Raw genomic sequence first — 23,837 nt, forward strand, 5'->3', positions numbered from 1 at the left:
AAAATCCTGGAGTGCACTGGAGTGCTGAGAATGAATGCCGAGAGTGTGCCCCCATGCTATGAAAGTACACAAAATAGAAACACCAGTGACTTTGCTGAGTCTGCAGTCTTCATGGGGGAGCCTTGGGAACATGAGAATCTGAAGGTGTATGAACCAACTCCATTTTATGGATAAGAAAATTGGGGCCCAAATGGAACATGGCCCTGCTTATCAGTTCCAGCAACTTGTGTCCTCATACATGTTCCTTAGCCTCTCTGAGACTCTCTTTCCTTGTGTATAAAATGGGAATGTTAGACTCTAGCTTGTAATGCACTGTGAAGATTCAGTGCGATCATGTGCTATAAGTACCTAAAACATTGTAAATGTCTATTAAACGGCTGTTATTAACTCAAATCAGGCATATGCTAACTGAACCACTGGCGAATCAGGCAGTAGTTAAGGGAATAAGACATATTGCTAGTGGCTATTTCCCCTTACCAGAAAAGAAATTTCATAAACCTTAAGGGGCTTCTCTTACTTCTCATTGCACTGAGGTAACTCAACCAGTATTCTTCCGAGCATCTGCTGCCAGGTTTATATGATACGCAACCATACGTACCCATACGTAAAAGTAGCAAGTTCTGAGCATGGAGGCAGTATTACCATTACAAAGTGTTTGCAGAATTAGACCCGTGTCCTTCCCCTTCATAAATCCTTAAATGATACCCTTACTCAGCTGGAAAGTAGACATCGGGGCCCAAAGAACACATTTCTTTTTTTCTTTTCACTACCTAGCATACTTCTTCTCACCACCACATCTGAATATTAAGGCAAGAAGTGCCCAAGTCCCTCTGGGCTCTGGAAGGCTTGCACAAATTAGCATTCTTGGAGTCAGCCCTTCTTTTTGGACTAAAATCCTTTTTCTTTCCTCTCCCCCCAGAATTTTCTGTTCCAGAGAGTACTTTCTCAGCCACTCCTTTCCTAATGTAATTCTGTTTGATCTCCACAGAGCAGGTCCTGAAAGGAGCCGCTGAACCATACCTCAGCGAAGCATTTCAATTCCTGAGCACCAGCTTTCCAGTAGGAGCTGCTCCAGATGCATCTTTATATCCAGTAATCATGCACTTAACTAAGATGACTGACATGGCATTCCCCCCCGCCCCCCCACTTCCAGCCTCCTAGACTTATTTGTCTTCCATGGAAAGGCTCCCCCAGTTTGGGTTCCTGCCAAGTCAGTGAACGTACAAACACGTGCATAAGTCAGACACACCTACACACACGGATGCCATAGGCACCGAGTCTTTAACGCTGCGCTGAGCATTTAACATTTCATTTCTAGACTTTATGTCTTCACTGAAGTTTTAGTCAGCTGCTTCTTTTATTTCTTACCTCCTTATCTCCCTCTTTCTTTCCTTTCCTACCTCCAGTTCTTTGATTTTTCTCTACCTTTTCCCAGAAATCACCTTTTTGTTGTTGTTAGTCATCACAGAATCTTATATTCTTCGGTGTTAAAGGGGCTCTAGAGCATTTTTTATATAATCCTCTCACTTTAGTTGTGGGAAGTCTGTGTGCCAGAAAGGAAACCACATGCCATCAGTAGCCTTCCTTTGCCCTTAGGAAAACTTTTCAACTCTGCTGCGTGGCTTAGACCCTGCCCACTGCCTCAGCTTCCTCTTGTCTTACTGTTCACAGGGAACCACAGAAGCCCTTCAGTCCCTGTCCTTGGTCCTTTACACATGCTTTTCTCTCTTTCTGGACAGTCCTTCACACATAGCATATAGCCCTTCTTCACCACTTGACCTCCTATTTGTTCTTTAAGTCTCATATTAAATGGTACTCCTTAGGGGCGCCCAGGTGGCTCAGTCAGTTAAGTGTCTGCCTTTGGCTCAGGTCATGATCCTGGAGTCCTGGGACCGAGCCCCACATCCGGCTCCCTGCTCAGAGGGGAGCCTGCATCTCCCTCTCCCTCTACCCCTCTGCTGCCCCTGCTGCCTCATGTGCTCTCTCTCTCTCATGCTTTCTCTCTCAAATAAATAAATAAATCTTTTAAAATAAATAAATAAATGGTACTCCCTAGACCACATACATACCCTGTTCATTTCCTTCATGGTGTTTGTCATAATTTGTAACTAAGTATTTAGGTGAGTGTTTAGTTTTTTAGTTGTTTAGTTTTTTGCTTCACTTAATAGAAGCAAGATCTTGTTTCCGTAGTGTAGTGGTTATCACGTTTGCCTCACACTTAATAGAAGCAAGATCTCTAAGGACAAACACCATGTCCTTCCTCCCCCCACATTACTTCCTCAGTACCATACACAGTGCCTGGCATTTGAGAGTAACAACAAACATCAACAATAAAGTAATAGCATCTAACATTGAAAACTTACTAGTTTCAGGCATACTTTTCTAAGATTTTTATAGGTATTCTTTGTGTATTTGATACTTACAACTATCCTGTGAGGTAGATATGATTATTATCCCCATTTTGCAGATGAGAAAACTGAATGGTCAAGTCACTCAGTCATGATTATACGGCTGAAAAGTTGCAGAGCTAGTTCCTACCTCAGGCATTCTGATTCCAACACCTGAACCCTCAACGAGGATATGCTGGGCCTCTATCAGGCACTCCATTAATATTCACTGAAAGAAAAAATGAAAAATATGCCAAAATTGCTTAGTTGCAAAACTGAGGTTAAAACTTAAGCTGTTTGATTGATAATCCACTCCTCTCTCTATGCAGGGTGACAGCCTCTCAGATACCAGCAAAATGCAGTAAAAGAAAGAGAAAGACAAGCAAATTAACAAATTAGTCTGTTGCTGATAAGGACTTGGGATGGGAGGGAGACTTTATGATGTGGGTTGTGGAGTAAAGTGGAAATCATCATTTTAGATTCAGGCAGGACCCCGTAGCAGGGGGAAAAACACTAAATTGGTTGAAGAGTTCTTAAGATAAGGAATCAGGTTCTCCAGAAACATCAAGTGGAATTACAGTTATTATCACTAACAAGTCAGGTGATTCTAATGCTTTGGATGCTGTTTTCCAAACCTGATTTCAAAGTTTAAGTAACCATCAATGTTATGAAACTACTGATCAGAATTTTAGGAGGAAATTTCTACGAATGTGCTTTGTTTACTCCTGTGTCCATAGTATGATGGACAGAGCCAGGCACATAGTAAGTGTTCAATAAATATTTAATGATTTAATGGAAAATGCACACAAATCTGTCAGCAGGATCTGTGAAATTCAAGGCACAATGAGAAACACAAAGAAAAGTAAGTTGGATTCCTATTCACAGAGAGTGGTTTGTAGGTGAACCCACTAACAACTATCAGCATTCATCACTACCACTATCACTGGAGATTTGCTTTGTCTGGAAGCTATGGTATGTCCCTTCATCATTAGGTCGTTTTCATACTTGCAACAACCTTAAGTGATGGCATGACTACTACTGTCCATCTCCAGATAGAGAAACTGAGGGTTCGAGATGCTAATTCCTTTCCCAAGATCACAAAACCAGGAACTTGTTGAATCAGGATTTGAAGTCAAGTCTGTTTGACTCTGGAATCAACCATGCCAAATGTACCCATCCCATTATTTCAAGACCCACATCTATGTGTGAAAGACATGTTGAGACTAGAGAGTTTGCAAATGCAGCTTACCTGGGTCTGAGGTATTTCCATTCTTCACCTGCCACAATCCTATTTACTGTTTAGATAGGTCCCAGATTCACTGACACTTCCCCCTGAAAGACTTGCCAATCACTTAAAACTGGGTTAGCTATTCCCTCCTTTCTGCTCCTGTTGGAAGTCCTGTTCATAATTGTTCTACCCCATGTCCCGATCATTTATGTTTCCTGCTTATTAGTCTTTGAGTTCCCCCAGGATAGCAGTTTATCTTCCCAGGGCCTGGCATATAGCATATCATTTAATAACAATTTATGGAATGACTGAATTTTAAATAGAAATTACCATTATATGGATCCAGGTAATACACAGCAGCATTCAAAGGAAAGAGTACATTCTTAAGCACTAACTGGAACTTAAGGGCAAAAGACTTTTGAAAAGTTGGGGAGGACACGCGGGCAGGGCCACACAGCGCTTGAGTAGACGTAACAGCCCTGGTGGATGAGTGGAGGGCCACTCCACTCATCTACCAGAATTGGCATCGCAGCTGGGAAACTCTTGCTGAGGAAGCTGTTGTTTGTGGTGCTCCATACTGCCCCTACACTGTGCTCACAGCTCTACAGGCACAAGGCCGGGAGATACTCAGGAGCGGTGGTCCATCATGGTGGCGAAGCTGAGCCCAGAGCTACATATACAGCTAAAATGTATCCAAATTAGGAAGTAAAGCAATCTGAAGGAAATTCAAAACCACAACACTTACTGACTGAAATATGCCATATTGCTTATGCAAAGAATAAAAGGTTTGGGAGAACTTATTCTACTAAATCATGATGAAGGAAGAACAAAAGCCAGGGCAAGAAATCTTTTACTCAGAATTACCTAAAGTGGAACTTCATGCCCACTTGAATGGATGCACTGGTTCTAACACCATGAAGAAATTAACAGCCAAGAATTAAAATCCATGATCAGATGAGTGCCGATGACAATGGAAAGAAAAGAACATTTGAAGAATGCTTCCGGATATTTCAAATTATCCATCTGCTTACTACTAGCCCTGAGGATATTCTAATGGTTGTAAAATAGGTCATTAAAGAATTTTCAGAGGATGGTGTCAAGTACCTGGAACTAAGGAGCACACCAGAAGTAAAAAGTACAGATTCTACTGAAGTCTTAGGCCTGTAGCATTAGGGGTATAAACTGTCCAAATAAGACAACTTAGACATTGATGACAGATATTTGATAGCAATCAACAAAGACATCGGCCCTTTGGTAGCCAAGAAGACTATGAAACTTAATAAGGAGTTCTGCCTTTCTACTAAGGATGTAGTTTGTGGCCTTGGCGGCCTCTGTGGAAACCTTATTACAGGACAAACAAAAGAGTCTTAGAACCTCTTTTAGAAGGTTAAAAAAAAAAAGCGTGTCTGATGTCAATATTACATCTTTCAGAGATTCCAACCCCCCCCCAAAAAACCCCCAAAAAACAAAAAATTAAACTAACAAACAGAAAACCCCACAAGTACTCCTGGATTTGCTTCCTGACAGAATTTGGCATTGGACATTTCTCAATTCCTCTGAAGGAGGATCCCTGGATCTGGTGACCTTTTGAGACAACACTCGGTACCACATGGTGAAGCCTAGGACTTCAGGTTCTCCAGATAACCCCTTGTCCCTCCTTCCCCCAGGTTCCAGGTTGTAACCCATTTGTAGAGAAGTGCTATTCTAAAAATGTAAATATCATTTAGAAATGTTTTTAAAAAGTTGAGTTGAGGGTCATGCAATTATTAAGTTTCCTACCTGTGAATGTTTGGACTATATGAACCTAGACAAGTTAGTTTTTTTTCTGCTACCACCATTTTCATCTCTACCTTTGAGATGCCACAAATCAGGATGTTCGGAATCTGCAATGAAGTAATACATTAGGAGCTCAGCAGAGGGCTCTGTTTTTTCTAAGTACTCAGATGTTTAAAATGGCCACTGCTGCTCCTGTCTTCTAGTATTTACTAGATACTTCTACTGTCTTCGTATTCTTCTTGTCTTCTAGTATGATCATTAGGGAAGCTTCGAAGAGTAAAGCATTTCAGATGGAAGGACACTTCTGAGTAAAAGCATAGAGATATGAAATTTCCTGCCCTTGGGTATAAAGACAATTCCTGGCAGGGTGAGAGAGGCTGTAGATATTTAGTTCAGAGAGAATGATTCCTCTGAGCCAAGCAATCAAATACTGAGAAAATTAGAGAGCTAGTGAGATCACACTCCATTCCTGCTTTTTAAGAGCTAAATGTCTAAATGAAGAGTCCAGTGTGTGTCTGAGTCCACTGTATGTGTCTGTTCTATTAAACATATAGACAGGCCTCTATAAGGTGGCTGCCATTTTGTTCTTAGGAAGTGGATACATCAGCAATTTGGTTCTCGGGAATATGGGTTGCTTACTCTCTCTGGGGAAGAGTGGTGTGTTATTAGCCACTTTTTATATAGAAGTATAACACCAATTTTGGCTTTGTGTCTGGTCATCTAGTCTTTTCTAAGGTTGCTGGAGTGGAAATGTGAATAGACGGTATGTGGTCCCTGTGACTAGAATTAAGAAGAGTGGGTGGTATGCACGATCCCCTAATTGTTCTCCTTGCCTTTGATTTTCACTGAGCCACCTCCTTTCAATCTGTAAGATCTTACAAAATTAGCCAACTAAAGAATACTTCAGAATAGGTCATTCCTTCATCCCGCTCCTGTGGTGGGTCTCCACAACCAATAAAACTGTGTATCCTTCTCTTTATATCTATTATTTGAGTTTACCCTCCTTTCTATCTCTTTTTTGCCTTAAGTCCTTTTGATACACTCCACACTTCCATCTAGGATGATAGAACCTGCCTCCCCCTAGAAAAGGTCATATGCGTACTATGGTTTTGGCCTCTCTTACTTTCTTCAAACTGTTTTCTTCCACTGAGAATGCCCACATCTTATTATGACTATTGAGAGTCTGGATATGTGTGGGGTAGTTGTAGTAACAACTGGAAAATAACAGGATTATGTGATTTCATGTCTATTGGATTTTCCCCCCAAGAGAGAACCTGTTTGGTTAGTAAATTGGCTTAAAATTTTGTCACTTTAGCAAGAGTTTAAGTGGATGGGCTTAGAAGTCTCTGTGGGACTGGGATGGAGAGTGCAATAGATAGAATCTAGGGTTTAAACTTTCTAGTTAAGAATATTACGACCTATGGGGGTGCCTGGGTGGCTCCGTTGTTAAGCATCTGCCTTCGGCTCAGGTCATGATCCCAGAGTCCTGGGATCGAGGCCCGCATCAGCATCCCTGCTCAGTGGGAAGCCTGCTTTTCCCTTTCCTAGTCTCCCTGCTTGTGTTCCCTCTCTCGCTGTCTCTGTCTGTCAAATAAATAAAATCCTCAAAAAAGAGAGAAAGAATATTATGATCTATGGAGATAGTGTACACTCTGTCCTATGGACATCCCCGTTTAACCAGATTTCAGACTTTAAACAACCTTACAATGTTGGAAGACTTCTAAATATAAATGTGGAATAAAAAGTTTTCTAAGCCAGATGAAAGAATTGCATCTCTCTTGCATCCTGCAGGCAAATGCATGTTGACTGTAAAACTGTGTAAGTGTAAGTTGTGTGATTTCACAGTCTTGGTCATTGGACTTATTAACAACAGATATCGGATGGGAAAAGCAGCAAGTGAGTGTGAAGTGAGCAGTGGCTGCTGACAAAGGAAGGAGTGACAGCAGACAAGGAGGTTAGGACCCAGAGGAGACTCCATGCCCACCAAGGAAAAAAGCCAACTGGACACCAAAGTAAATAAAAACAAAACACCCTAGTTCCTCAGGAGTCCTTAAGTTGCCATATACACCAATGCTTACGATTATTAATCAGCAACCAGTTATCATATGCCTACTATGTGCCAGATCCCATTCCAGGATATCCACGGGGGCAGTTTTAAAAAGTATAAAATACAGTGCTCTGCTCTGAAAATATTTATCATCTACAACACTACCATATCGGCCAAGGTGACGTTCTGTATACTAAGATCTTTTTACAAAAGCAGGGCATGTACAGAGCCTACTAGGAAGTCTTTCTCTACAAAAAATTTAAAATTATTTAGCTGCTCACAAGATAAATTTGTTTACTCCTTTCTCAAAGATACCATTTCCTGACAATGCTAGTAATGGAAACATTTCAGAATAATGACCTCATAAAGTTGACACAGCCGTCTCTCTGTGCAGATTTAGATAACACACGGTCATGACCTCACTCACTCCAGAGGCAGGTCTTAACAATTTGATAGGACTATGGTCAGAAATAGAGTTTGGTTCAAATGTTTTCCCTCCTGACTGTTAACTTATTTAATGAAAGGGAGTGTCTCATTAAAGGGTTTATTTCTCTTAGATTCTTCAGGGATGAGACCATGGGCCCGATGGGACATTAGACAAGAGTTGGATCTTGAACTAGACCAGGAACCCCCAAATTCATCCTTGTACTTAAATCATTTAAACTCTTTGGTTATTTTATTCCATCAAGCCAGTCATTTAGAATGGAGGAAGATCTTACTCATTCCAAAAGGCTGATTTAGGGCATTTTCCATGGGGAAGGACATCCTCTATAATCAGGCAGTGACAAAGTCCCTGCTACTGCCAGAAGATAAGGATCACTGCCCATGTCATACGGAATGCGTCGATGAGGGTAATCGTGATGGAGGCCTTATACAAGCAGCAGGCAGAACGAGGGCCAACCACTCATTTAAAATGGAAAGGGAATGTGTATGTTTATCCCACTGTCCACCAAATTTATTTTAGGAGAAGTACAATGAAAGCAGAAGAAAATGAAGAGTAGGAAATGCTACAACTGCTGGGCCTTTCTGGCCTCTTAAAAACTGAGCCAGGCTAGGAAAATATATAGTGAGAATACTGAATTTGGAGTCAGGAAATGTAAGTTCAAGTACAGGTTCTCTTGTTATACCCTCACTGTTTGACTTTGAGGGCACCATTTCGCCTTCCTAGAGCATTCACCTCTTGCCAATGATAGAAGGGATTAAGTGAAGCCTCAATGGTTTTTTGGGTTTTTTTGGTTTTTGGTTTTTGGTTTTTTTACTCCTGGCATTCTAGGGTTCAGTAATAAGCTGAAACAAAGATCTTATTTTTTAATGTGTAATCCACAATGAAGTATATACAGTGAAGTGACCTATAAATTCTGCTTAAATCTAAATGTGAATTAGATGCAAATACACACTGAAAAATTAGGGTGAAAATCATTACTCTGTGTAGATTAGGAAGTATAATGTGATTCCTTTGTAGAGGGAAGAATTCATTTTATAGAGGCTGAAGTAAGCTTTAAAAAAATGTAGGGAGAACCAGACACTACGAAAGTCTGGGTTTTCTTTCTCTTTGGTGAGATTTTTCTTTTCTATTTTTGTGCCCATGGTTAAGGGCTGAATGTCTGTGGGATTCTCCATGGGGCTATGGCATAAGCACTTAGAAGAGTAACAGATCATGCGAGCATAGTCATAAGCAGTGATACCATCTACGATTTATATGATCCAGCAGACTCAGTGTTTATGGTCTCTGGTCAACCAGGCATATAACCTACCTGTCCTGAGAGGAAGGAAAATTTAGCCAGTTGTTACATATGAACTTGAGCTATGAAAATAGTTCAGGAGCCTGGGAACTTGTCCTTACTGGGTGCCACCACCAGTGTTAGCACTTGACAGATTGTCTTTCATTTAATCCATAGACTAGAAGATCCCTTTCAGAATATAGTTTTCAAACATTATTTACTTTCCTGATTCCTGTTAGTAAAATGGGGAAATTGAATCTTGGAGGGGTTAAGTAAGGTCTCACAGCCAGTAAATAGTATAAGCTGAGAATGAAAACTTCTCTGACTCCAAGGCCAGTTCCCTTCCACAGTACCACGTTACATTTTGGGAGTTCTGCTTCCACTCTACTTCTGACTTTATTTGGCTATGGTACCTAAAAAAAAAAAAAAAAAATCACTGACGTTCTTAAATCTCAGTCTTTCATCTGTTAAAAAAAATCATAAAAGTCAGCCAATCAAAATTGGATATATGGCCTCCACTCTTTTTCCATGGTCTGTGTATATTCTTTACAGGGCTACAGTTAAGTCATTGGGAATGGTGCCTCTTGCAGTCATGAAAACATGGTGGCCTTGGATTTAATAGGTCTGTGTACAACCTAAAGCTTTGTAAACTGTATTGTATTTACACATCTGCATTGTGTTAAGAGTCCAAAGCTTTCCTGAGGCTGTCAATGAAATCTGTATCCCCAAATGCCTAAAAACCTTCTGATTAGTAGGTCTCCTGATGATGTCTTCTAACTCAAAGCATCTGTAGCAATCTGAAATAAATTAATGTTTAGTACATGAAGGGAGCTCAGAGGCAGAACTGACACTTGTGTCAGAGACTATGTGGTATCATGCAAAGGGACCTGGCAAAGAATTGAGGATTCTGGGTCCTGGTTTACTCTGCCTTGTCATTCAAAGAGAGGTGCTAATTCCTGCCTGCCTCCTCACTAAAGCAGTTCTTATAAGAATCAAATGTGGTAATATGATGAAAACACTCTGAAAAAACATGAAGTATCTTGCAAACTTATGATATTAACTGTGAGATATTAAAATATCAAGTCATTTCACTAGTTGTCAACTGAGAAAGAGGGAAAATTGCAGGCTCCATCAGCAAAATTTAGAAACCCTGCTTTTTCATCCTTCAGCAAGGTCCTGCAGCTGATACTTATATGTAAACTTCCTTGACTTTAATGAGAATTGGTTGCAAACACATCATGCAGGATTTAAATGGAGATCGCTGTCTCTCTTGGAGCAGATTAAAGAGAACTTCAAATTTCTTCTCTAGTCCAGAGTGCTTCTCTTATCTCCTTTCTGCCCTTAGTCAGTGATTCTCAAAGGATGGCTCAGGACCAGCAGCAGCAGAGCATCATCAGGGAACACGATAGAAATGCAGATTCTCAAACCATACCCCATGCTAGGTTTCATGGCACTGGAGACAAAGATTATGGCCCTGTTTTAAGGAGTGCAACCCTCTCAAGATGCAGAAAGTATAGATACCTTTGGTACTGTTGGCAGCTGATGAGCAACACGATCCAGATTTAAATCGTTCATATGTAAAACTAGTTCCATGGTAAGCAGTCTTCCCTGAGCCTTACAGTTACGGAACATAACAAGAAAGATGAAAAGAGCTAATGTTTATGGAGCATTTGTCATATTCTTAGCACTATTTTAAGTGATTTTTATGCATTAATGGTACCACGTATTTTAGCTATTTACTGTATCAGGACTTTGACAGGCTCTGAAAATACAACTGTGAAATGTAACTGTCCTCAAGGAGCTCACTCACCAGTGGGGGTTATTAGAAGAAGGGGGCCCATAGCTGTCCCAGCGAGAAGGACCATGGAAGAATCCATTCGGGGGTTTTCCGAGACCTAGTGGGGCAGCTACACTGAGCTTTATGGGAGGAGAGGTTTCTCAGAGGACAAAACGCCTTATTTTAGGCCTCCAAAGTGCGGGAGGAACCGGGACTTCACAGTGGGCAAAACTGGGATTTGGAGCACGTGGACAACTGCCCTTCAAGTCACATAGCAAGTAAGTGGGAGTGCTGGGACTTGAATTCAGGTCGGTCCAGTTCCAAACCCTTTGCTTTTAACCATTAAGGCTAAGCCAGAAAATAGGTTTTATCGAGCCTGTCAATTCTGAGAAATTGGTAGTGGCTTCCAGGCATGCTGATGATGAGGACTCTGAGGACTTGACTGGACTAAACTGGAAGGAATGCCATGATCAATTAGTGATGTCTGCCTTGGGTGCAGAATAGGGGAGTATGTGTGCCATGCATTTGCTGACCCTGCACTGCAGAGTACTACCTCCAGGACTTAGCACAAAGAGAGACAGACCTGCAGAGCTGGTTCTTATTCATGTCAGATTGTCTCTGACTTCAAGGAACTTATAGCTCAACAGCGTCAGCGGGGGCTTATTATATGTTACTAGGAGGTACTACTGACAGCTCAGAATGTTATGAGCTGATGGAGCATTCAGTGAGAAAGAGAATAAAGGTTTTCTTTTTTTTTTTAAGTGAAGACACTGATTAAGAGTGAAAAACAAACAGCAATAAAGAGCGATCAATCTTATTAATCCATTAATCTTCAAAATTTGTAGGCCAATTCTGTTTTCATTCTTTACCACTATTACTTCCATCAACATGGAAGGTGTTGATATAATAGAAAATGGCACTGTTAGCAAGTAATGGGATCCATATTGTCAAGTCAGCGCCCTTGTGCCCAGGGGAAACTTAAATTTAGAAATGCCACCCAAAAAATATGCATTCAACATACCTAATGGCTCATCTTTGCAGCAGTATGGTAGTTGATACTAATCAGGGATTGAGAAGGTGGCTCTTTAAGGCAAAGATTACAAGAAGTTAGTGCCAGTTTTCTTCACACATGGTTTATGATGTTGGTAAGATGGCGCATGAGCCCTTTGAAGGCTAATCACATACTGTTTCCCCAGTATAAATAAACCAACGTATTTGGATTGAAGTAACAACAACAACTGGTTCTCATAATCTAAGGGACACAAATGAGTATGATCAAATCAGTCAACAGTTGGAAATGACTTACAGATCAATTTCCTTTGCAAAAAGTCTCTTTCACTTCTCCCGAATGCACCTTCACAATTTAACTTACAAGCACTTTTATCCTTGACATTTAAAATGTTTTAAAAATGACTCATGCATTGGATACAGAGACCAAAAGGATAAGATGACCTCTTCCCAAATCCCAAGGTCAGAGCTGTTTGCCATCTGGGCATTTCTCCCCAGGAAGGCTGTCGGAACAATTATCTCTCACTAACCATGACTTGGCAACCAACGTGCCCCTCCCCCCCAGGCCCTCACTGGTGGTTAAGGGCAACCTTGGTTGTCATCACCTGAACAAGCATGAGGTGAGGACGTAAGCCTCAGCAATCCCCCACTCTAAGGCCCCGCCTACTTTTTGTGCTCTTTTAAAGCCTGACCCCCCAGTCATCAGAAACTAGCATCTCACTGACTGCCCCTCCCTCAAGGCATTTACATCAGAGATGATGCGGGGGAGCTTATCATCTGAAAGCCCATCTACCTTATCTTGCTTCTGAAGACAAGATGTGACAGTCCCAGAAATCGAAACATCTCTCTGGTCAAGTTAAGCTGACCAGTACAGAATTATCTCTGATTCATTTCACATTTTAAACATTCTCTGAAGCCTCAACAAGGAGAGACTGGACAATAGAAGAGGCTCTGGGGCACAGACTGATAAGAGCTTCACCTTTTCTCATTCCTACCAGGTTAGATAATCCTGCCGAGAACTATGAAAAACAGCCTCTATATACCTCTATATACGCGTCCTAGTCTCCTCTATGGACAGATCTCAGCAAGAAGAAGGTGTTCTGGAGTCCAAAGTTTGAGGACATCAGTTTTGATTCCATGTTAAATGGAAAGGAGAAGAACCATGTTAAAGATTTGCATTTTAATACATTCAGGATCCAGAAGCTTCTCCTGTGCTGGGGTCCTGATCCATTCATGCAGCAGAGAACTACCAAGTTAGTTCCAAGAAACTATCTTATTGGTTACACAATTTATTCATGTTCTTCCCCCTGGTGGGGCTTCTGGGTATGCATCCCTAATGCATCTCTATTCTGTGAGCAGGACTGATATTGAAGCTTAGCCATGTGCTGTCATTTGTCCCATCCTTTTCTCTTTACTTCTGGTACGTGGGCTGTTTTCTCCTCCATCCCATGAAGAGAGACACAGCCCAGTGCTTTGGGTGGAGCCCAGTGCTGCTGGTAGGACGAGAGCTGGTTTCCATGCCTATTTCTGGCACTAGCAGGTGTGACTTTGGACAAGTATCTTTCCCTGTGCCAGCAGCGCAGAACTGGCTGATCGGTAAGGAGCCTTTCCAGCCCTAACACTCTAGACTTAGTGGGAACTGGAATTCTGGGTTCAGCTGAGTTCAGGGTAACCAGCAGTTGCCAACTGTCTTCCTCTTCAGCGGCGAGCACCATGCCGGGCCCTGCAGGGGCTGTGCTCCCATCAGAAGGCTCTGTCTGATAACACGGCACTCAGAGGCAAGCAGGGAGCAGGATGAGAAAAGCAAGTTTACGGGTATCTCCAGCACACAGCAGAACACACTGTGTGCTCTGAGCAAAGTACAAATGATTATGGGGTCTGAAAGCGGCAGGAATCGCATCTGTTTACAAAAAGTTAGAATAACACTTTACGGCATTTCAGATGAGCCTTGGCAGAGAGAATTCAAACAGGAAGCAGCGTCGTTTCCATAGCAACATTTACTATGCAGGTTTGTGCCAGGTAGTTTGAGCAGGTAGTTTGGGCCAGGCACTGTTCTGAGCACTTTGCACATAAAAGCTCTTTGACTTCTCTCGTTGTTTTGACACAGAAACTATGATTATTCCCACTCTGAATATGGAGAAACTGAGGCACAGCCTGTCTAAGCAACAGGCTTAGGCTTACACCACAAGCCAGTAGCAAGTGACAAGTGCCAGGATTCAAACTCAGGTGATCTCGTGCTGAGGTCTACTATCAGCCTAGATCCAGGTTCCACCGACACTCACATATGGGAAGTCTCTGAATCTGGAGACTGGAGAACGCAGAAGGCCTGACTGCGAAGATGAGCCGGGGAACCCAGGGCAAGTCCTCCGGAGCCTCAAACTGCCAGTTTCTTATCAGTGACATGGCAGTGATAAGTACTTGCCTCACTGAGTTACGATTATTCAACAAAACAGCAGGATAAAATTACTTTTTAAAGTGATACAAAGTCCTATATAATTTTTAAAAATAGAGGAAAGCAGAAAGAGCAATGTAAACAAAAGTTGAGAGGCTGTAGAGCATAAGGTGTATTTGGGTACAGATGCAGGGCAGAGTGCTTGTGCAGTGTGCTCTGTAAGTGCACTGGCCAGGTCAGGGTGGGGTCTCTTCCCCATGCCTGCACCTTGATGATTTCCATCCAGGGTCTTGCTTTATCTCATCTCTGGTAGCTACACTAGGCCTTAACTCTGCTCTCTCCATGTGAGGAATGTCAAATCCAGCTCATTTCCCTTGTGCTTTGTATCACCGGCACTCACTCCGGAATGCCAGTGTGATTCCCATCAGCAAGAGTTCACTGGCAGCATTTGACCGGGAGGACTGGACCCCTAACTGGCAAGACTAATATAGACGTCAGCGTGTCACTTTGAGCAGCATTAGCTCATGTAGGAGTGACAGTAAGGGACGGTCAGAGTGGAGTAGAAATTTGTCTGTCTAGAGACATAGACTCATCCCAGCAATGTCCGTGCAGCAAGATACACTACTGTCATCGCATTCCGGGCAAAGCAACATCACTAGATGGAACCTGGGTTACCATGGGGATGGATGGGGAAGGTGGAGGGGCACACAGTGGTTCAATCCAAGAAAATGGGAACAGCTCAAGGGATACGCAGTAGGAGATACACTGGACCGAGCTCAGAAGTACCAACTGGCCAGATTTGTGGCTGATTGACACTGGAAATGTCACTTCACCTCCCTGAGCTTCTGTTTCCTATAAAACAACATAATTGATAAAGATCCTCTCTAAAGCACCTTGGATTCCAAAAGCCTGAAAACGTGCAAGTTATTTTTTAAGCAGAAACTTAACTACAGCTATTCTTAGGCTCCCAACCAGAAGCTACATGTGATTTTTCATGTTCTATGAACTGCAGAGGTAAGGTCTTCAGTTGCACATGGCTCTCATCTCGCCAGTGGTGGGATAATGTTGTTTATGAAACAACACCAGCAACATGGCAACAGTAGTATCTGTAGCAGCAGACACCATGGTAGCCAGGAGCTGTGTGGTGAGAACACATTTTAAATGCAATTAATTCTCAAAGCAGCACCCTTAGGTGGATACTATTATTATTTTTGCAATACAGATGAGGAAGCAAGATTCTAGAGTTACTCAGTAACTTGTCCGAGGGACAGATGGGAATCAAACCTAGTTTGTCCACTCTCAAACCCTTACTCTTAACGGCTCGGATATCCAGCCAGGAGAGAACATAGGCCCATGAACCTCAGGATCCCAGGTGGCCCCTTAAGGCCTCTCTGCCTTGAAAAATGATCTCTAGAGATTTCTTTATAAGAGTCAGAGACATTATTCCCCAGGAAGGAAGAAGGAAGTGACTAACTCCAGGGTGAGAGAATAAGATAAGCAATTCTTTCCCCAAAGTGAACTCTGATGATGCCAAAGAATGCAAGCTTGCCTTGGAAGAAAGAGGACCACGGGGACAAGAGTGGCATGGGAGAAGGGCAGTTGTCTCACCTGCTTAGTTGTCTGAAAGTTGTCCCACACTGGAGTCCCCAACCCTGCCTGACATTGATCAGCGGCCCTGACCATGGGAAGGACATAAAGAAAAGTACACTGGATGGGGTCGGGGGTGGGGGTCACAGATGATAGAGCAGACAGGATGGAGAAACCAGCTGCATGTACCAGCCTCACCTAGAAAGCATCTGTTCCCAAAGTACTATTAAGTGCCAGGTCCACAGAGAGATTGCTAAGACATAGCTCCTTCCTTAACAGAAGGGCGCTTTGTAAAAGACGAGAGACAAATCCAGGCGTGGCTGGCAGGAATGCAAGAGACTAAGTGCCAAAATGAGAGTCTGAACAACTTGCTTTGTGTGTAAAGGGAGGACCAGACACAATTAACTTCAGCACAGCTCAGAAAAGTTCTAAGTGCACTAATGGAACTGTGAGCTAAGAGGCCAGGAAGTGGATTGACCCTGACGGAGGTTCTCACAGAAGCTGTGGTATTTGAGTGGATCTTGAAGGACTGGAATGAATGGAGAGGGTGTGATGAAATTCTCATCATCACAGGGAAATAGGTAGAAGGAGGCATATTGGTTTGTTGGCTTTTCTGAAGGGAGGATGGCTACAAGCATGGAGTTGAAGTGTAGACTGACCTAGTCGTGATTCCCCGATTGGCCATGTCTGCATGACCTTGAACCCTTGTATCTTCGTCTATAAATGGAGATGCTAATACCTTCTTCATGAGATTGTTGTAAAGAATAAAGAAATTAATGCATATGTTTAATAATGCAAATATTTAGTAAATGCCCAATAAACAATAGCTTTTACTCTGTTATTGCTGCTGTGAACATTATCTGGCTCCGCAGGGTGACATCTGAAGCTAACCAGCCACTACTGCGTAACTTAAAAATGAGCTAAATGCACCTACATATTCATTTGCTTTTGCCCCCTTTGTATTTTCCCTCTCCCCAGATCCTTGCATAGCCAGTAGGTCCGCCCACTTTGAATCTGAGCTTTGATTTTCTGTTTTGTGTGTGCTGGTTTTCTTGTCCATATGGTAGACCAAATTACTGGGTTTCGTGTTTTAGCTTCTTCATGCGGTACAGTTCTGTACTGGACGGGGCACACTTTGTAGTATTTTCAGACCCAGGAGCGAATGCATAAGACCACTACCATGGTCCACTTCCTGAGCAGGGCCCTTGGTGGTCAGCAGCCCAGCTTTGCTCTGGTACCTGTTCATCACCTTGCAGCTGAAAATCATCAGAGATTGTTGGAATTGTAGAGAATTCCCACCAGATCTTTTGTTTTACCAATGAGAACTTTGAGGCCCAGAAATAGGAACATCCTAGTCAAGTTTCTTCATAAAGACAGGCAGGGTAGGCTGGTACTCTAGACCCCAAGTTGGGTACTGACAGGTCAGTATATCCTGGAGGACTTCAAATGACCTTTCTGCCTTTTCTCTGTAGACACAGGCCTTGAGGTGGCCAAAGATATGATTCCTTCCCTCCCTGGTCCACCTTCCACGTCTCTCCTGGCTTTGAGTGAAGCTGGAAGCAGCAGCCCTCCATGTTATATATGCAGCTCCCTCTCCCACAAGGCATCCTCAGGATGCCTGTCCCAGCACTGTGTGCTGACTTGGGTCCTTCACAGCTTGGAGCCTAGATGACAGCCAATGAGGGGAAAAGATGGGAAACACTGGGGCACCTGGGTTGGCCAGTTGGATTAAGCCTCTGCCTTCAGCTCAGGTCATGATTCCACGGTCCTGGGATCGAGCCCCACATTGGGCTCTCTGCTTGGCAGGGAGCCTGCTTCCCCCCCACTCTCTCTCTGCCTGCCCCTCTGCCTACTTGTGATCTCTGTCAAATAAATAAAATTTTAAGAAAAAAAAAGATGGGAAACACTTTAAACTGCCTCAGCATTGAAGAACTGAGGAACAGGTAGGTAATATCTATAATGACTGACTCTGTAGAGAGTTAATAAAAATGAGACCCTAAGGCTTTCCTTCTCCTGCTCTCCTGAGACCAAGGATTTAAGTACCTTTAATCTTAGTGCTAGTGACTAGGTCAAGGAGGATTCTGAAGCCACACCTGGGCTCCATGGATATGATGCTAGGATATGGGGGCACGGGATCTTATGTGATACATTATGGGGAAAATAAGAACCAAGGGACATTCTAGTGTAATGAGGGAAGGGGACTCATGAACCACTAGTAAAAACTGTACAAGAGAAAATGAAATAAATTCTATAGGAGAAGTACAGCATGTTCATTGTACATGTACAATGTACATTCAGAGGAAAAGGCAGTTCTTACTCAGGAAGGAAGACAGGACAGACAAGTGAGATTGACCCAGGGCTCCACACTGCTGGTGACCAGAATCCCCAAATCCTAAATCAACCCCTCTCTTCCCTTAGATATAAGAGGCAGCTATATAGCTGGAAGACCCATGGAAGCTTCCTTCCTCAAGGCAGTCACCAGATCTCAGCTCTCTGGATCTCAGCACTACGGGGACCAGAAGAGACCAACCCAAAGTAGTGGGTGGCCAGGGAAGATTTTTGCCCAGTGTCTCAGATAAGGCAGATCCAAGCTTTCCCCTACCTCAGATCTTCAAATAAGGCCCCTCCTACCCATACTCAAAAGCAGCTTCAGGCTTCACATCTCCCCAAAGATGTACACCCAGGAGAGATTTCATAGCTCCAGCAACACAGACCACAACTGGCCTTGCCATCTGCATATCTGGCTTGGAGGAGGCACTGGGGAAGCAGATCATCCTAAAGCAACAAATGGCCCCAGGAGGGAGGGTGGGTGGCAGCGTGGCAGTGGTGGTGGCTGTATGGCCTGTGTGGGTGTGAGGGAGGTTGATAATGTAACCCTCTAAGCTACGTGTAGAATGTATGGAGGAAACCAGAACTTGAAATGTAGACATAGTTATCGGTAATGTGATTGGTGGGAAAGAACTGGATCAGCAAATGACCATGCTTATATAATCCATGCCTATCCTCTTACAGTTGAGGAAACCAAAGTCCTCACTTGAGGGAGAGAGTCCACTCACTTGTTGATTCATTTATTTGGCACTGGTTGTACTTCTCAATGCTATGCACTAAGTCAGCATCCTTAGAAAAGGAGAAAGAGGTCCTGCTTTCAAAACTTATGACCTTAAATTAAGAGGAACAGATAATTAACAAGCCAACAATCAACAGATGCAGTGAAATCTCTTCATAACCAACTTCCATTCAGCCATCTCTTTGGATTAATCTGCATTCTCCGTTCTCTCTGTAAACACCCCAAGTGACACTCTGGGACTTTGTTGGAAATGTGCTAGGAATCAGTTCTGTTATCTCCAAACCTATTTATATGTCTGTGTTTTTACTGTATTTGGGCAGTGTAACTAAAAATTATGTAAGCTGGTGAAACACAACTGCAGAACAAAGTTGTTCTCTGTCTTTGGAAAATAAATTAAATACTTTTGAAAGTCGCAAAGATGAATCACCAAAAACATTGTAATATTAGGTGTAGGTGAGACAAGTATTTAAAAAAAAAAAACAAAACCTGGGGGAGAGGGTACCTGGGTGGCTCAGTGGGTTAGGCCTCTACCTTCAGCTCAGGTCATGACCTCAGGGTCCTGGGATCAAGCCCAGCATTGGGCTCTCTGCTCCGGCAGGGAGCCTGCTTCCCCCTCTCTCTCTGCCTGCCTCTCTGCCTACTTGTGACTTGTGATCTCTCTCTCTCTCTGTGTCAAATAAATAAATAAAATCTCTTTTTAAAAGATCTGGAATCAAAAGATTGATAAATGCATGTGCACTTAGGTGTTTTAAACTAAAAGAAAATACCTGGGATGAATCATTTTTTGTGATTCTCCTTTTTAACCATCATTCTCAAGTAATCTAATTGCAGTCCCTATGGCATCAGATAAAAGGGCTTCTACTGTAATTACTACTTGAGTTAAGTGCTATGAAGGGGACAAACTAAATGCTGTGACAGAGAACAGTGGGCAATCTGCTTGGGGTGATCCTTGAAAGATGGGAAGAAGCCAGCCAACAGAAGTGGGAGATGAGTCCTCTGTACATGGTGCAGCACTGGGGAGGCCATGGTACACCCGAAGAGCTGAAGCAAATGATGAGGGACAGGATCTGATGGGAAAAACACTCTACCTGAATTCATGCCACATGAGTTTCTCTTTCTAGTTTGGTATTTACTGACTGTGCTATTCAGAGCAAGCCTCTCAACCCTTGGAGGTTCATGTGGATAAAATGAATAATAAAATCCTGTCCAGCCTACCTCTTATTTGGTTGTGTAACTAGAATAAAATGATAGCTTACATGTTTACCACACTTTAAAGTGAATTTAGAACTTTGGTAAACACAGAGGTAAGGTAGCTATTACTGCCTTCACTCCACATGTGAGCAAACCAACCAACAGTTACTGAGCATCTGCTCTATCAAGACAAGGGCTAGTCTCTGAAACTTTAAAAAACAAATTAGACCCACATTTGACCTGCTGTAAATAAGCTCAAAGTCTGATGAAGAAGACAAACAAGAAAATGCTCAATTATGCAATATCAAGATAAGTATTAAAAACGCAAAAGAAGAAAGTAATTTTGTTCTGGGATGGTTAGAAGGCTGCCCCATGGAGTCTCCATGTAAGTGGGGTCTTGAAGGATGTGTAGAAGTTTTCCAGGTGTCCAGGGGCATTTTTGAGGAATGTGTGCTTCGGGACGGACACCTGGAAGGAAGTGGTGTGCTGCGTTCATCAGCGTACTTGCGTCTCCGTGTTTGATGGACCATCAGTAATGAGGCTGGAGGGCTGAAAGAGGGCCAGTGAGGCTCTCCCACGTGGAGTCCTGTGCGCACATTATGCCAAAGCAGTAAAGCTAGTATACAAGCTGCAAACACATGCTTTCCTCAAACGCTCACAACAGCTCCACATATTGGTACCTGTGCCTTCTACTCCTTCTACTCCTTCCTTCCTCACTTTCTGTTTTCCCCAGCATTAGCTTGTATCTCAGCTTTTCCCCACACACCCACTCCTAGTACTCTTCATGTTAATGGAGACATACAAAGAGAACACCCCAGGATAGTGAGAAATGCTTGTATTCTCAGAATTCCTTCCAAAATTCAAGCAGGCTGGACTGGTTTTGGGCAACAGCTCTCTCCTCCTGCGTTTTGAGAAACCTTACGAAGTGATTTTAATTTTGTTACAAAGGGAACTCAGTACCAGGAGTGGGGGGTAAGCATCTCTGCAGAGAAGCAGCGGGGAGAGTCTCGGTTGGTGGATTGTCTAGGAGACAAGCGTTTCACTCCCAAGGCTAGACAGCGGGCTTTGGGCCTCGCCTCTCCCATCTGGAAACTGAGAAGAACACTTATGGAAGTAGAAGAGTGTTTGAGCTCACGGAGTCCCCTATCTCTTACGAATGAGGAAAAGAACTCCAAAGAGGGGGAAATAACTCGCCTGAGGTCATGTAGAGAACCAGCAGCAGGCTTGGTCTGCCATTTATTCATTCCAATCACCAAATGTGTTTCAGGGCCTCCCACGTGCCAGGCACTGTATAGATGCCAGGACTGTAGTGGGAGAGAAAACAGTCACAATCGCTGCCCATTGGGGGATAGGAAATTACACAGATAAACCAAAGATGAAACCAGATAATCAAAGACAGAGATGATGGAAATAAGGTCCTGGCGTGGAGAGTGCAAAGGCAGGACATATATTTTAGAGAACATGGAGACGTGAGGAATGAGAAGCCAGCCATTTAAAGAAGGTAGAAGAGCTTCTTACGGGAGGAACAGCATGTGCAAAAGCCCCAAGGCAAGGAGAAAGAGCAATGTGAGGCTGAGGCAGTGGGGGCACGGCCTGGGAGCAGAGGCAGGACGGGCAGGGGGCCGAGCCTGCAGCCTTAGATGTCAAGTACTCTGATTGGTGGACTTTTGATTATTTGTCACATCCCTGCTGGAAAGGAAAGGCACGTTTATGTTCATAGAAACGTTCTATTACTGGTTGAGCATTTGTTTTAAATGAGGTATTCCCAGCATGCTTCACTGAGACCACGGATTAGAAGAACAGAAGAAGAAGAAAAAAAAAAAAGATTAAGCTTTTCTGTATCCAACTCTCCGCGGGGTTAGTGTTCAGCACCAAAAATCAGCCGAGGGCAGAGGTCAGGAGTAAATTCAGGTATCAGACAAGGTGAGCTTTGGTTTCTGGTGGTTTCATGCAATTTTGAAATCTGGAATTGCTCTTCTTCTCTAGCCTCATTTTATCCCTCCTTCTCATCCTTTCCCCTCCTCAGTGGGTATACCCTCGCTGGAAAATGAATTCCACTGATTTTACGGCCCCCTTGGGCAGTCATCTGCAAATTTTGGTGAAACCTTGCCTTGATTGACGGGTGCCAATCAGGCTCATTGGTGTGCATTACACTGTAGGCTTGCCGCTTGGCTTAGAAAAGCCCATTTAGATGCATGATTTTTATGGGAAAAGAATAACAAATAAGAAACAAAATATTTTTTTTCTCCCACTCACCCAGGGAACAGAATCAAGATAGCCAAAGGGGGAGTCTGGCCTCACCTCATGAGTGATTTACTTGGTGTGCCTTATAGTCATAGTTCATTTCAGGAACCAGCAGAAGTTGATTCATGATGCGGGGCCAGAGGACGTGTGGGGCAGCAGGTGGACCAAAGGGAGGGAAAGCTCTGATGCCCGTTTTTACTACAACCCCTTCCCTTTGGTTAATGTCTCTGTTTTTATTCAGTTTGCTCTGGCGGGTTAGTGGGCCCGTTCCCAAAGGCTGCACAGAGGCAGAACTAAGTAAATGGAGTCCCTACCTGGACTCCTCAGTGAACTCCACCTACCCCCAAATGAGGCTGAGTGCTTAGCACTCACCCCAGCCCTGGACTGCAACCTTCTCCTCAGCCCTTGAACCCAATCCAAGAATACACCCTGCCTGACTTTATCCTCAAATCTAACTCTAACCTTGTCCAAATAGAACGTTCACTGCAACCCCTTACCCAGCACTCCTGACTAAAACCCTGCACATAGCTGAGTCTTGGCCTTGAAGGATCCAGCTACCATGTTGTGAAACCTCTGGTACATACCCAGTTTTTCTTTATTTTTTTTATTATTATATAATGTATTCTTTGTTTCAGGGGTATGGGCCTGTGATTCATCAGTCTTACACAATTCACAGCACTCACCATAGCACACACCCTCCCACCTCCCTCCCCTCCGGCAACCCTCAGTTTGTTCCCTGAGATTAAGAGCCTCTTATGGTCTGTCTCCCTCTCTGATTTCATCCCATTTCATTTTTTTCCGCTCTCCCCTATGATCCTCTGCCTTGTTTCTCAAATTCCACATATCAGCAAGATCATATGATAATCATCTTTCTCTGATTGACTTATTTCGCTTAGCACAATACCCTCTAGTTCTATCCACGTCATTGCAATGGCAAGATTTCAAATTTTGATGGCTGCATAATATCCCACTGTTTGTATGTGTATGTGTGTATGTATATATGTGTATATACATCTTTATCCATTCATCTCATAACCAGTTTAAAAAAAAGTCTAACTGGTGTAAGGTGGTATCTCAATATGGTTTTAATTTGAATCTCCATGATGACTAGTGATGATGAACATTAAAACCACTTTGAGATACCACCTTACACCTGTTAGAATGGCCAAAATTAGCAAGACAGGAAACAACATGTGTTGGAGGGGATGTGGAGAAAGGGGAACCCTCTTCCACTGTTGGTGGGAATGCAAGTTGGTGCAGCCACTTTGGAGAACAGTGTGGAGATTCCTCAAGAAATTAAAAATAGAGCTTCCCTATGACCCTGCAATTGCACTCCTGGGTATTTACCCCAAAGAGACAGATTTCGTGAAAAGAAGGGCCATCTGTACCCCAGTGTTTATAGCAGCAATGAC

General features: G+C 43.1%; 1 protein-coding gene and 1 pseudogene across 3 annotated transcripts in view; both read left to right on the forward strand.

The window, feature by feature from the left end:
- The window catches only part of GRIA1 (glutamate ionotropic receptor AMPA type subunit 1), a 306,213-nt gene that overhangs the window by 115,566 nt on the left and 166,810 nt on the right, over positions 1 to 23,837 (forward strand). The window lies entirely within an intron of this gene.
- On the forward strand, positions 4,428 to 5,259 carry LOC132027801 (adenosine deaminase-like protein; annotated as a pseudogene).

The sequence above is a fragment of the Mustela nigripes genome, chromosome 12, assembly GCF_022355385.1.
Source record: "Mustela nigripes isolate SB6536 chromosome 12, MUSNIG.SB6536, whole genome shotgun sequence".
NCBI classification, from domain to species: Eukaryota; Metazoa; Chordata; class Mammalia; order Carnivora; family Mustelidae; genus Mustela; species Mustela nigripes.